Source organism: Mastacembelus armatus, chromosome 6, assembly GCF_900324485.2.
Source record: "Mastacembelus armatus chromosome 6, fMasArm1.2, whole genome shotgun sequence".
Taxonomy (NCBI): domain Eukaryota; kingdom Metazoa; phylum Chordata; class Actinopteri; order Synbranchiformes; family Mastacembelidae; genus Mastacembelus; species Mastacembelus armatus.
In genome coordinates this window covers 16,277,808-16,293,741 of record NC_046638.1, presented here as the reverse complement: position 1 = coordinate 16,293,741, position 15,934 = coordinate 16,277,808, and the positions used below count along the sequence as shown (strand labels likewise).

Below are 15,934 nucleotides of genomic sequence, written 5' to 3'. Positions count from 1 at the left end.
CATTTTAACCGTTTCAAATGTGGCACATCAGCTGGTCTGCATCAGCATCATGCATATGGTACCTTTGTATAACTAACGTGGCACATTACGCTAAGACCATTTCCAGTATTGTGTTGGGCAGCCAATGGGTTGAGAGACTCATATTTAACTGCAACAAGGTGAAGAGTACAGAAAAATGTGAGATGCAAAGATGACCATTTTGTTGTGGGTTAAAGACCTTTCTCATTGATGACATTTTTATTATTTACACACAGGTGGAACTAATATTATTGTTAAAGGCTGGAAGCTAACTACTGTTTGAAAAGTAACTGGAAACTAATTGATAAGCCCTGTCTTTCTGGTGTCGGAGCTGCTGTTGTTGCTGCTGTTGCTGCTGCTGCTGCTGCAGTGTTCTGTATTTTTAGCGTGTTGGGACATTATGTTTTCAAAGGGAAAAGTTTATTTGACTCTGTAGCTGTGCCAATGAATAGTTTGTTTATACCCTCTGTGTTCCAATACTTTCTATTCATCTTTATCTTCTTCAAAACTCTAACTCTTCATTCCCTTTAAATCTGTTCCTGCTCTATCTTTCTGTCATCTCTCATCTCTTTTTCCCCCATCTCTGTTGTTAACAAAAAAGAATTTAACTAATGTGGAAGCAGCCTAAAAAGCTTTGCTTTTATAGCAGCAGATGGCCATTTCCTCTTCTAGTGTGTGTGTGTGTGTGTGTGTGTGTGTAGAAATACTTCCTTGCCTTCTCTGCAGTTTCCAAAATATATCTTCATAAAGAGGGCATCTGTTCACTTTAAAGCACACTACCATGCTGGTGTATTTAGTTGTTGCCTAGTCAACTGTTGAGTTATCTTCCATTAGCTGTTAGCACAATGTGTTTGTGTGCTTGTGTGTGTGTGTGTGTGTGTGTGTGTGTGTGTGTATACACTGCATAAATTCCGTTTATCACTTGAAGCTGTAGACCAATGAATATAAACAATGTTTACAGATAATTTAAATGTTGACACTCATTGCTGAAGATGACATCCTTATACAGCCTGGGGTAATTCAGAGAGTTAGTATGCTTTTACAACACAGTGTGGCATCAGCTGTCAACATTTAAAATGCTTCAACTACCCAATCCCCAACTGTTCAGATATGGAACGTCAGTTAAGACGTACAGTAACAAAGTTTGCGTTTCCTTTTCGTGCTGCTCTTATCCTGAGCAAAGACCAGTGGAACCAGCCATAAAGCAGCTTTGTCCCTCATCACCAATAAGCAATTGTTTACATCTTTATTATAACAGTCTATGGGTGTTTCAACCACAGCTCCATTGCGGCTGCAAACACACAGGTATGACATGAGACATGTGACATGTGATTCTGTGAGGGACTACAGAGCGAGTGAGAGTGAGAGAGGAACGAAGAGAGAAGAACAAAGACTGGGTGTTATGGAGAAACGTAGTTATTTGATGTAGGCAACGCAGCCTGGAAAGACAGAGCCCGTGAAGACAAGCTGAAGGAGAGCTATTTTTATCTTCCTTCTCTCTCCTGGGAGAAGACCGGGGAACTGTTTTAATGACTTAGAGAGAAAGAATTGTTAAAAAGAAGGTACAGGGTGGTAGAGATAGACAGAAAGAGAGGCAGGAGGTTGCGAAGTCTAAGGCTAGCAACAGAGAGAAAAGAGTCATGTATTAACAGAGCGTGGTGAATCTGACAACGGGGCAGTAATTGAGGTTTAACTGGCCAAATTTTGCCTTTACATTCAAAGCACAGATTTCAGGGCCTGCCTTCCTGCCACCAAGCTGCAGAAACAACAAGCCAAGGAGTGTGCGCGCGTGTGTGTGTGTGTGTGGGAGCATGTAACGTAAGAATAAATGTATCAGTTTGTCTGAGCTTGCAGCGTACAGTAACGTGTGTGTTTGTATGCAGTCAGTAATGTTTCAAGCCAAGTGTTTGGCCATTTGACAGGACTCAGATTAATCTTTGCATTTGCAGCACATCCAAAATACCAGTTTGAAACTTTACAGGTAAAATAAAAATGTCAGGCCAGACACCTGTAAATACAGGGTTTGGTCTGTTCTGTCCACTCAAAGGTTGGATGTTTTCCTCGTTCTGTGTCTGATATATGTGGTCAAACCTAAAGGTGTTTGCTATTATCTAACAGAGTTAATTGTAGTTTATTACTGTAGACTTTGTGTGAACATTGACCTCCTCAGTCACCGTGTTGTGAAGTATGTGTTTGGGTTGTGCAACTGTGTGTAAGTCTTATGTGTATTTGGTGTCAGGCTAGTTTGACTATGGCAGTGTAGCAGACAACGCCTGTGTGAATTAGACAGCGGCTGTGTGTGACGTGTGTACTGCTTATACAAACATTAAAAACAATGAGATGTTTTACTTTAGTAAATCCTCTGTGTTTGTTTGTTAGTTTTTAGTACCATTGTTTGTGAATCCCCTGCTCACACCTCCACCAAAGCCACAGTGTTATTTAAAGTCTGGTGGAAACACTGTGTGTGCTGTGCACATTAAGCATCCAACATATTCATGACACCTTTTAGCTACAGAGCAGAGACACAACTGAGACAACTATGGAAGCATGGAGGAACTCTGGATCTGTTTTCTCAGCAGTTAGTGGGTTATGTTATTTTTTTTCTCTTGCTTTTTGCCCTGTTACTCATGTGCCATCTGCTAATTATCATCACAGTTTGGCATAAAGACAGAGAGCAGACAGGGTAAAGGGAGGCTTGTTTAGCTGTGCTGTCATGACTTCAACATAGCAGCTAAAAGAAAACAGCAGGGTGCAGCTGCTTCTGCTCAGTGTGGCCAAACAGGGCTCATCACTCATTATGATCTGAATAAATACACATATTATTTGAACAAATAGAGGCAATTTTAGAATATGACCATGAAATTGTAAAATAATGCAACTATACAATTCAGCTCATTATTATGAAATTGTTTTCATTTTGCTTGTTTCCACAATAAAAGAGTTTATTGTAAAAACCCCCTTTTAAATTCCACCATGTTGCACCCATGGTTACATCTGTGTAACCATGGGTGCAATTAATATTTACAATCTCCACAACTATGTTCATATCAGCACTTATGCTGCTAATCACCATTGAATGCCCATTCTCATTGCCTACAGCAGATGAAGTAAGGCCCGACTGCACTACATTTAAGGGACTGATGTACATGGATAATGCTTTTTCAATAGCATGACAGCAGTCAAATCAGCTGGACTAGTTTAGGGGTGGGCAATACATGTTCAACGAGGGCTCTAACTAAGACATGGCATCTTCCAGCTGCTGATTGATCTGGTGGTAGCATGTTCCATTAGCCTGCCAGCTACAGTAGCTCAAAAACTAGCCTGTGAACCCTCACCAAGCTTATAATAGCGCAGGTTCTGCACGTAGATGAATAGCACTATAGCACCTTGTGGTATGACTGGGCAGTTTGTTTCAATAGTGTTGAGTTTTGCTTGAAAATGCAGACTCATCACTTCAGTATGGATGCGTATTGCCGTTTGAAACTTTTACCGTCGTGAGATTAAGTGTTTTTCATTAGAGATTTGTGACACAACTGCATTGACTTTGCATGAATGATTTGGGTTGGAGCAATGAGGCAAACACTGGCACGACTGCAGGATAATTAATAATAAATAATGATAGAACAAAATTAAACAAAGGCAGAGGAGAGCAGTTAAAAATGATAAAAATGAAATGTATGAGATGTAGAGTGCAACAGAGTGAAAAAGGTGTCAAAGGAGCAGGAATATAAATATACTGTATGTGTTGAAGATGGATGAGCTGAGGACAAGGACTTCTATGAAAAGAGAGCTCACTGCAACTATTACTGTCCACAAAGCATAGCACAGAGAGAAAAGCAAGACATAAAGCAGTGGAGTACACAGACTGACAAGTGGCAGATATGAGGGCGAGACAGGAGCGAGAGATGAGCCGGGGAAGGCACAGCGTGATGGGTTGGTGCTGGAGCATTGAGTTCATGGTTTATTCAGCGGGAGCCAGCTGATTCAATGGCACACAAGTCTTAAAAAGAAGCTGGCTTACATGTGTCTTAATGGTGTGTTTTCCAAACCGTGGATCTTTTTACGGTTGTTGTCTCAGCACATTTGAAGACCGATACCGTTCTCGTGTCTGTATGCTAAGTATATCAGGGTTTTGCATTGTAGCTTTCCTTTTTGCTTGTTGTATGTAGTAAACCACTTTTGTGCTGGCAAGTAGTGGCAGCCCATTCCACCAGCTGCCACCACAACTCCATCTCAGATCTGTGGGAAACAAAGAGCAGTAGAAGCTCAAATATGGTGAGCAATGCTCCAAATTATCAACGTGATCACTTATGTACATTATGTACATGAACATTAAATCTCCATCTGGTACGGTAAGAAAGATTTGACTGTGACAGTAAAACACTTGTCTCATCTGCTGGTAGACACTGCAGCTCATCAGTCAGTCAGAATGGTGTCATGTGTATCTAATTACCTGCAGTCTTTAATCACTGACACTGTTTCTAACAAGTCCCAGAGTGCTGCACGCCGAGGGAGACGGAGATGAGCTGACAGAACAGGCGGGAAGTTCTGCAGATAAAAATCTAATACAAATTTTGACTTTCTTTAGAAGTTAAAAGTAAAACAATAATTTTAGAGGTAAGACACAACCCAATGCCCTGTTATCCTGAAAGGCGTAAATTGCCCACATGTACATGGCAAACACGTCGTTACTGTCAGCTGTCCACAGAGGGTAAAAGAACCTGGGACTAATGGCCACATTACGCCAGCTTCATTTTGAAAATGCTGTTTAGATGTGTGAAAATGCCACATGTTCCAAGACTCCTTTTGACAGTGAAACAGGCTGAATCTCTTGTTCTGTGTTACCAGACAACTGAATCCATATGCTAAACACGGCAATCGCTGCCATGATGGGACATCAATCAAGTCACTCTTTTATGCTTGTGACCTTGTCTGGCAAACAAATACAACTTATCACCTGGTGGTGTTTTATTGGCCGTTTGTATTCAATTTGTATTCTGGACCTGCAGATGAAGTCAGAGGCAACAGAAAGTAGTCTTCGTCATCTCAGCATCTCAGTGCATGTTGGCTGCAGGGTTGGAGACGCGTGGCTGGTTGTTCTCAAGTTAATTAAAACTCTGCACGGTGCTGGAGCATTGAACTCATATTGCACAGTCCTGGACTCCAAAAGGATGAAAGAAAAAGAAACAGAAACTCTTTCTGTCTAAGCTCAACTATTTCTATATGTTAATTGGATTTAGACAAATGTGTATTTTCATCATTCAGCAATCAGTAAAATGTGACCATGATATTTGGCCTCAAGGCTGTTTGACTATCTTCATCCGGTCAGCACAGCAAGGAGAAAATAAGAAAATAATCCCAACCTCTAGAGCTGTTTGTCTGCTGATTTTTGTTACTTTTGGACAAAGCCAGATTAGCTGTTTCCCATGTTTTCACTCTTTACGCTAAGGTAAGCTCACAGTCTCCTGGCTTCATGTTTTTGTTTAGACATGAGTGGCATCAATATTACATTTAATTAAGATTTCCACATAAACCAGGAGGTGTGAATGAACTAATGTGGTGCAGGAGTGAGGTGAAGGAAACAGCAGAGTGAAAAGTGAAACGGGTTCTGTGCATACCTTCTGTGGCCTACAGAATAACGTGTGAGGGAGGGAGGAGACCAGAAGGGATTGAAGTTTCTTTATTCACGGTCTTGGTTGTCTGGATTTGGATCAAAGGCTGAGAGCTAAGATGGCCTTTGAAGACTTTCTCCTCACCTGATGCCTTCTGTTTACTGCTCGGTTGGGATCAATCCCCCTTCTCTTCAGCTCATTCACCGGAAATATAAAATCAAAGCTGTTCTAGCAGATAGCGGAAATAGAAACATTTTTTTCAATAGCAAAGTGGAGGATGGTTGGATTTGGGCGCAACATTTTGAATTCAGTCTGAGTAAAGTAGATTATAATGGAAGTCTTTAATCAGATGATCAGATAGTCACAAGAATATACAAAACTTTGTAAAAATGTTTTGCTTTCTTTTTCAGTCTACTACAGATGTTATATGTGGCAATTGGGGTCCTGCACAGTACTGTCAGTTTTATTTCTTCTTTCATTCTGTCCTTCATTCAGTTTTTCATTTGATTGTTGTTTCTTCGTTTTTTCCTTCCTCCTTTTTCTTTCGTCTGTCTTCTGTTACATTCAGCTTCTTTTCTCTCCCTCCCCGCAGCAGTGTGAGCTGCACCACAGCTTTTTAAACTAGGCCTCAGTGCTTGCATGGCAGGACTCCCCAGTGGATCCACATTTGGCAGCGCTGCTGCAACAAATTTGACCCTCCTGTGGGATGAGTGGACATTTATCACTCTCACCCATCCATGCCTGCCCTTCTCTTTTTCTTTCTCCTCCATCTTGCTCCCTAATACCCCCCCTCCCTTTCTTCCAACTCTTTTTTATCCTGTCCTCCCAGTTGTCTCTACCCTGACCTGTCCTCAGACTACTGATTGACTTTATGAGAAAGGAAAAGATTGAAACCAAAGGCCACAGAAATTATTAGTCTAAACAAGTAATCAGGAACAATGCAAAGCCATTAATTAGTCCAGCCACATTTTCTACTTAAGCGTGGAGGTTTGAGAGACAATTGCTATTTCACTGATGTAACCTTTCAGCCACTCTCTCGCACAAAGATCCTCCTCAGAATCAAAACAAACAGAGATCAGAGCTGTATTGTGTCCTGAACAGATTATACCCAGAAACTGTGTGTGTGTGTGTGTGTGTGTGTGTGTGTGTGTGTGTGTGTGTGTGTGTGTGTGAGTGAGTGTATGCAGTGGAGAATATGGAATAGGAGACATGGATTAAAGTGTATTATGCAGTTTTGAAAAGACTGAGAAGATGGCAGCATGTTCATTAAAATATTGGATTTTCATACACACACGCTTTGTTTTTTAGTTGTGTGTCTTGAATTTAAACTCTCTCTCGGCCCACAGACTAGCCTGTTAGTGTCTGTTGGGTTCACTGGGGCAATTCTCTGTGGTGTGTAAAACTTGCATAAGTTAGTGTGTACTGAAAATGTACATTTCCTCACATTGGTTTTGACTGCATTTGGACAATGTAGGGTTGCATACTCAGCACAAAGCTGAGATTCTTTCTAACAAGCTATGGAACATACTCCCATGCCATCTGAATTGGCAATAAGGCCATGCATAACTGTTCCTCTCTGTTGTGTGCTCAATAATACATACATGCAGCAGAAACTGTGTTTTGTGCATTTATTTTCACACGTTTGGAAACTGAGCCTTACTACAGCTTTATCTTCTCTCTGTGCTTATAGATGCCTGGGATGGGCAGAGCTAGGAGACACTGAGCTTGTACATACTGTTTTCTATTTATTTTGAGCTATTTTGTACAGCTGATTTTTCTGATGTTTTGCATGTTCAGCTGTGCCTCAATTTCCAGAAAGTGCCATTGCTCCATTGGTAGTCAGTGATGGGCTGCATTAATAGTTGGGCACCTGGAGGTAATACCGTAAACTAATTGAAAAGTTGAAATATGGGACTTAAAGTGCTCCACTATCTGAAATGTTAGCAAAAAATGTGTTTACTGATTCAGACTTTAATTTGGTGACCATGTGTTCAGTTGGAGACGCCATATGTCCCTTTTGGAGAGCCACCTGAACCACCTCATGAAAAACATGAGGATAGCTACCAAGAAGTGTTTGTGTAGTCTGCACTTGCATACTGGGAGCTGTGTTGTGGTGTTTATCACTTTATTTGGTAAACTCTACCTGCGTCTCCAAATGATAACTTTACACTTTGGGTTTACATTACATCATTTGCCATTTTGTTTTTCCACAGCCATGTTCAAGCATTGGTGGTTAGTACTGTTGCCTCACAGTAAGAAGGTTCCTGGTTTGAAACCCATCAGGGGCCTTTCTGTGTGGAGTTTGCATGTTCTCCCTGTGCTTGTGTGGGTTTTCTCCAGGTACTCTGGTTTCCTCCCACAGTCCAAAAACATGTATGTCAGGTTGATTGGTGACTCTAAATTGCCCATAGGAGTGAGTGTGAGTGTGTGAGGTTGTTTGTCTCTATGTGGCCCTGTGATGGACTGGTGACCTGTCCAGGGTGGACCCCTGTCTTTCACCCAAAGAGAGCTGGGATAGGCTCCAGCAGATCCCTGTGACCCTGGTTAGGAATAAGCGGGTATAGATGATGGATGGATGGATGGATGGATGGATGGATGGATGGATGAGTGAACAAATGGATATTACACACCAATATAATTAACTCAAATCTCAGCAAATTAGTATTTTGGACATTCACCCAAAGAGAGATGGGATAGGCTCTAGCTGATCCCCGTAAATAGGAATAAGTGGGTATAGATAGTGGTTAGATGGATGTTGAAGCACTGAAATAAATACTTTCATGCTTTGTTACAACCTACTGACTGACTTTATTGTCTTATGCTATAAAATAATGCAAAATCTATTTTTTTTCCCTAAAATCATTCTCTGTCCAAAGACAATGTTTAGTATAGTTAGTTAAAAATGTGTCAGAGCTTGGGTCTTTGGAGGTCAGTGTAAATGCTGCAGTGACAATTAGTCCCTGCAGGTAAAAATGGGCAACAATAGAATCTGATTGTAAATGTTCATAGTTTACAATCACAACCTAGTTTGATGGTGTGGATTTTGTCAGAAAACGTAATTAGGCATGTGTTGTCTGACAGTCCATGTTTTAGAAGCAGTATTCATTATCTCACCATGAAATACGCTTGTCACCAGATAACAGTATTAGCAGCAGAGGAAATACCTGCCACAGTGGTGGGGTTGCCATGGCGAACACAGCTGCAGTAAATGATTGACAGTGCTGATGATCAGAAACAAAGCTGCTTGGTATTTGTTCTTCCAAGAGCAGCGGCTGCTAATTTCTGACTTTTTCTCTCTTAATGAGAAGCTGTTGGAAAGTCGCACTCAGAAGAGGAAGTGTGTGCTCTGATTAGAATCTGGGTGTATTATGGTAAGAAAGCCTGAAAGCACCAGGGGCACTTAAGGCATGACATTTACATGCCATATAATTAACACCGTGGCTTTGCTGGGTGTGTCAGAATATGGGAGTGTGTCATGTGCCTAATATCTTTCCCTAAAGGTCTCTTACGAGGATCACCCAGGATCGAGTTTCCTCAAGCGGTGACTGTTTTTATAAATTTGTAGTTTCCAACCTTTGCCTTGTATTATCTGCACTGTTATGAGAACTTGGTAAACCTGTAGAATCACTGTGAACTAAACTTGATGATATTACGCCATGGTTGTCTTTGAGTCCAAGGCTAATAGTACACATGCATTTAGACTGAAATTCACCAACTGACTAGTTAAAGAGTTATGTTATACATTCATATCAACACAGCCAAAAACTATTTATTAAACAGATAAAAATGTAGATTGTTTTCCTCTTTTAGTATTCTGCAATAAAGGACTGAACAAGCAGTTTACTTCTGCTCAGATTGAGGATACAGTAACCTTAGTTACCACCTAGTTGCCCCTGGTTACAGCATCCCTCTGCTTTCCTCCCATGAGGCCTTATGGGCTGCTGTTTCCATGACACCGAAGTTAATCCCTACCCCCCCCCCCCCCCTTAGAAAAATTCCTTAGCAAAGGACTAACAGCAGCATGCTGACGACTTGCCTTTGCCAGAAACTGTGCATAACTACGAGCCATTAGCTCCAAATCTGCACTCAGCGGACACCCCCAACCTGAGGACGCATTAAAATAGAGTATAACTTTTTATTTTAAGGGGGATAAGCTTACAGCTGAAAGTCAGTTAATCCATTAGTCACTCAACAAAAATATCAGCGATAATAACAATAAACAAATAATCAACTCGTTTACTATGTCAGTACAGAATTGTTGGTCCACAGAGGATGAAGCCTCTGACTTTTCCTCCATGTAAAATTCACATTTGTGAATGAAATGTCTGTTTGGAATCCATTTCAGAACAAAGCAAGCGAGCTTAAGATGTGACCATGGACAACGAGGAACTATTTTATATGAACAATGAAGATGATGAAACAGAGATTGCAATCATGCTGGACGCATTTGTCAGTCTAAACAAACTGTGTATGGTATATACTGACCCAGCTGTGTTCTGCAGTAAACTGTGGAAATACTCTATTGGATAATGCAGTCTGTCAAATACAGTTATGCTCATAAATTTACATGCCCCTGACACACTGAGAAATATTGGCCAATTTTGGAAAATATAACTCGACATGTAAAACATTTGTCTGTGTTTTAAGAATCATGACAACTGCAATTACGAAAGACACTATCTGACAACTTGTTATAAAGAAAAGTTTTCTTTCATTTAAATAATTTAAAGTGGCCAGTTTCTGGTCAGAGGAATCTAAATTTATGAGCACAACTGTATTTAGCAGTCCCCTCTGTATTGAGTGTGATTTTAATGTTTATTTGCCTCTCTCCACACCTGCAGATATGTTTCTGCCCTCACATCACAGCTGCTCCCGTATTATCGACACACTTCACTGATTTATTGTCAAGTTAGATTTAATATTCACCTCACAGCTGGCATCTACTTCCACATCTGTTACCTACAGATGCACACATGTCACTTTGGAATTGTTTTGCAGCTCATGCTGCCATTCAGCCTGAAAAACAATTGCTTTCAAAATTCAAATTGTATCGTGGCTCTGTGGTTTCCAGCGTCACCTCACAGCAAGATCAACCTGGGTTTAAATCCCAGACTGGGACCTTTCTGTTTGGAGCTTTGGGCTTTTCTTTTCAACACAGAGAGGTCAGACTTTGAATGGGACTCTGTTAACAGTGACGACTGGCCCATTGTGTTCCTTTCTTTTCTCTTCAGTGCATGCTGAGATATTTTCCAGTCACCAGTGACCCTGAATAAAAAACAGCACATAAACAAAATGATTACATTTCAATTTGTTTCATCAGTCAGACACCACAAGTCACGTTCATGCAAAGACTGCCCTTACTCACATTATTTGTGTTCACTAAATATATAGCTTGGCTACACTAATAATCAAAAAAAAAAAAAATCAATTTTTAAAAATTTTGTCTTGACATTAGATTTGTTAAAAAATGTATTTCAGCTGATAGTAGCTGACATGATTTCAGTCAGCAACAACAACACATAGCATGTGCTTCATCCTCTGTTGTTGGTTTACAAACTTGAGGCTAAAATTGACCGTGTGATCAGTGTTTCTGTGTGAAAGCAGTGGATGGTGTAGACGTGGCAGCATACACAGTACAGTATTCTCCTTACTGACACAAGCTCTATTAAAGGGGGGCTGTGTGGCACCAGAGCTGGTTGACAAAACAGTACTCGTATGAAGAAAGTGATATCAGATGAATGTGCTGCAGCATGACTGTTGTTCAGGCTGATCGTGATATATTTCAGGCTGAAACTGCCCGTGGCATCTGAGTCCCTGAGTGTGATACAAATTCTTATAGAAAAGTAGGTGGAAAGTAATAGAAAATTGTGTTTATTTTAAAAGACCAGTGTGTCATTCAAGCTGTTGGTGAGATTTACTGAATCATACCAGAGAGGATTTACTGCCATCCACACTGTTGGGGTGGGTGTCCATGTGCCTTGTTACTGGTCTGCCTTGAAGCGTCTCATCCCATTGCTCACCAACAGAAAGTTAACTTTAACCCACTTTGATCAAACCTTTAAACTTCTCTTATATGCTCTTTTACGAGGATGTCGCCTTCCAAGGCAGAAAGAGCGAGAGAAGGAGAGGATGGTGTGAACGTTTCTATTAGCAGTTTTTTTATTAGTAATTGTTTGTGAGAAAAGAAGGAGTGTATAGTTGTTGGTAGAAGGGAGGTCACAAAGGGGAAGGGGAAAATGAGGAAACAGGAGAAGAAAGCCTGAAGTACAAGGACCAAAAGGGAGAAAATTAGAAAATTATTGAAAATCCGTTTTTCGTCACCTCCCCCCAGCCAGGTTTCTCCTATTTCATGTGTTTGATTCAGTCCGTTTTTCCTTACAGCTAGTCGGACTCCCTGAGCCTCCCATTCCCTCCTCTCTACATTCTCCATACTTCTGCATTGCCTTTTTTCTATTCCTGTCCAACGTTTCTACAGCTCCATTAATCATCAGTCTGTGGAGGCCGCAGCAACATGTGCTAACAGGAAAATCTTGTAAAACTAAACTGCCACTCCAGCCTGTTAGCTAAAATTGTAGCAGTCGAGAAGAGCTACGTTATGACTACACTAATACTAAACAGGCTAACCCCTGCATTGTTATTGTAACAGAGCATTGATCAGGTTAGCAACTGCAATATAAGTACTGTAGTACTTTCCACTTGTAATCCCTTCAGAGAAAAAAGTTTACTCTCTACTGTCTCATGTTACTATGGCTCTGTCTAACAAATAGAACTTTAATTTGAAATTGGTTATCAAGCTTTTCAAATTAATGGTAGTCTAACTTTGAAGTGCTATGTATAGTGTCATTAATATGATACATGAATCACTGCTATATATGATAACATTAGTTTTCACTGGTAACCACACAATGATACATATTATACTTGTTTCTTCAGTAAATATTTTTTCTTACTCCCTTATTGATGTTTACAGGGAGCGTCATTTGGCATAATATTGGTTGTCAATAAAATATATATTAGTTTTAATTTTGACTCATTTTTATAACAACTGTCCACCAGGTGTAGGGTCGTAGGCTCCACTTGGAAAGTAAAAGAACATTTGCAATGACTCTGTTTAATGACAGCCAGCAACCTTTTTATTTACATCTCTTGTTTCATCTGGCTTTTTGCAGTTGAAAGCAAGCTAAAATGAACTGTAAAACTGGGCATACAGCAGGATTTTGAAGTGATGGGGGACATTTTTGTTAGAGGCTGTCAATGGTATGTTCAATAAAAGTAGATATTTTGAAGCCTGTAATGAGAACAAGTCTCTCTATGCACTAACACAATGAGGACCTCTTCCTTGGCAAGCTTGTTAATCTGCTGAGCCACCACGACGCCATGTGATAACATTAACAACAAAGAGGGCCAACATGACATGCAGAAACAACCTCATTTAGTGCGCTGATGTTCTATTATCTACCATTAAACATCATCACGCTGCATTAAAAAAGAGCCATCGTGGGCAATGGTAGTCAATTACTGGCTGGTGAAGTAGCATATCTGGCTGTAACAGGAACCATAAAACACCATTTGTGCAAACGAGGACTCCCCAAAGGGCTGATTGAAGCAGGAGAAGCTGCCAGTGGCTTTCAGATGGTAGGATCCGCAGCCAGTCATCTGCACTAGCTGACATGCTTCTATTATCTGTCATCACCAAGGATTACTTATCATTTGGATAGGCCCTCACACATATACAGTTCCTCCTGGACTGTGTGTGGGCATAGAAACCACACACACATCGTCTCCACACCATTGTGTTGTGTGCAGCCACACACCTCCAATAATAACATTATTATGTTCACCCAGCAGATTGATGATGATTACATATCATTTCACTCTGCTCCGAGACAGAAAATAGATAAGAGTGACTCATGATCATATACTGGGGCTCATTTCTTCATCCAGACAGACACACAACGTACTGTTTACACCAGGGAACCATCTGTCACTGAGGAGATGAAGAGCATCATATCCTTCTCATTAAGACAAATTATGACCCACATCTCTGTTTTTATTAAAAATTAAGAGGGCCATGATGCACTAACTCCCCACCTCAAACTGCTTATTCAGTTTACACATCGTAGACTTTGACATTTTAATGTGGCTTTTTCTAGACATTTGAACTGTGTTTATTTTGTTGGATGCTTGTCTTGTACTACCGTAGCTGATATTCTGTGTACTGTAGAAAAGACTCAAAAGCCTTAGTGCTGGGCAGGTGCACTAAAATGATGATGGAGATGGTATAGTATTTATTGAGAGATGATCCAGGCGTGTAGAAAGTGGCACAGCATCTTGATTGGACTGACAGGACTGACAGGACTGTTATTTCAGGTTGGTTTCCATTGAGTTTTATTCATTTCAGTACTTTATGAAATATGTGGAGGCTTGACATTTGCTTTAGATTGATTTTCCTCAGTGGTTATTTTTAATTTCAAACTGATTAGATTTACCATATGTAGTCTAGTACATTTTTATTTTAGAGGTATTCATCAAGGTTTCACATGTCCTCTGAATCATCATCCTGGTTAATAATGCATCTGTGCGGGAAATACCTGGGTGTCCTTAAGAGTCCATAACAAACTCTCTACAGATTGGCAGAGCAGTGGCTCAATGTTCTGCTGTCAGGGCGTTTCTGAGAGTGAGGATGGCTCATGAACTTTTAAAATGGACATTTGTACCACCAGTGTCAAAGGTTATTATTTGATCATGGCATATTAGCCATGAATAGTACGCACCCTTGTGTGTAATTGTTAAGGAGAAAATCTGTTCATGCTTACTGTGGAGACAGACCAGTCTCTTGCTTAAGGACAATTTAACTGAGGCAGCAACTGAGGAAACTGAAAAAGACGACACTGCTGTTACTCTTTTTGAAACAGGCTGTCTTGAGGGAGTGCTAAGTGAGATACCAAATTATTTTACAGTGTATATGTGTGTGTGTGTGTGTGTGTTCCAGGTGGGTTGTGATGATGGATAGGGAGAAAGGCCAAGAGCTGACAGCTCACTGAGAATCACTCCTGTTCCTCATCTATCAGATGAAACAGCTTACTGGCAGCCACACGTACACGCACACACACACACACACACGTGCACAACCAGCCACCTTCCTCTCCCTTACAACTGCTGATACGAATTATTTGAAAAAGGTGAGATCATTTCGACGAAGAAGGAAATACCAGCACATAGAAGCAATCCTCTACTGTTAAAATCAAGAGGATTATAACAGAAACCAAGAAATAGGACAGAAGTGTGTGTGTGTGTTAATGGTGTATAGAAAGAGAAAGCGATGGTGATACCCTGAGCCTGGAAGGATGGTCAATTCCCCTTTTCTTGTTGCTATGACAACCCATCATGTAGCACCCCAAAAATAATAATAAACAGCAAGAAAGAGAGAGGAGAGACTGGAGGGTGAAAATGCAAAAGGAAATGCCAGTTTTAAATACACACATACTTCAAATACTGTGAAAATGTGGAGATGGGCTTTATGAATGTGTCTCAGACATTTAGTGACAGAAGGTGCAGTGAAGGCATGCTACATTTTTCTTGCTCCTCAGTGTGTGTTTCCGTGTGCAGAATGCGGAGCCCAGCAGGAAGAAGGAAGTGCTAATTGCTTCTCTTTGGTCTGCAGTAAGAAAGGAGAGAGCAGTTGGCGCAGCAGGTCCACCGCTCTGACCATCCCCTCGCTTTTTCTTTGTCTCTGTCTCTTTCACACACTAAAGCTGTATCAGTGTAGTGTATCCTGACATCTCCCCTGGGTGTTCACCCTTAACCCTTTCACGCCATCCTGGTGGTTTGGAAGACATGGTCTCTGTAAGCACTAAATTAACATAGGCCCCACTTGCTAATGTAAAATTGCTCCAGTGCATGAATTTATTTAGGTGAGGTTTGCTCAAAGCCTTGACTTTTTTTAAGTGTATCAAGTGTGACCTGGAGACTTTGGCCACATTGCTTTGTACTGTTGGCATGTTGCTTCAAATAGTGCTCCTATTTGTACTAACTTTGTCTAAAAGAGACCTGCTGAAAACCTGAATCAATCAACCGCCCGAACAGGAACCCCAAATGGTCCGAATTATTAAATTAGACCTGAAGATAATTAAATCTGAGTGCAATAGGATGAAAATATTTCTTATGCACGTTGCTCTATTGTGCATCAAAAAAACATTGATTATGCATCGATTAAGTGGCAGCACGTGTTTTTACTAGTGATGGCTAAAAAGGAATGTACCGATGCATTTACCAGGTGCTCCTAGAAATTAGCCACAACCTTG

At 40.7% G+C, this 15,934-nt stretch overlaps 1 protein-coding gene across 1 annotated transcript in view; it reads left to right on the top strand.

The window, feature by feature from the left end:
• Nucleotides 1-15,934, top strand: part of necab2 (N-terminal EF-hand calcium binding protein 2) — a 92,072-nt gene that overhangs the window by 6,136 nt on the left and 70,002 nt on the right. The gene's annotated exons all lie outside the window — the stretch shown is intronic.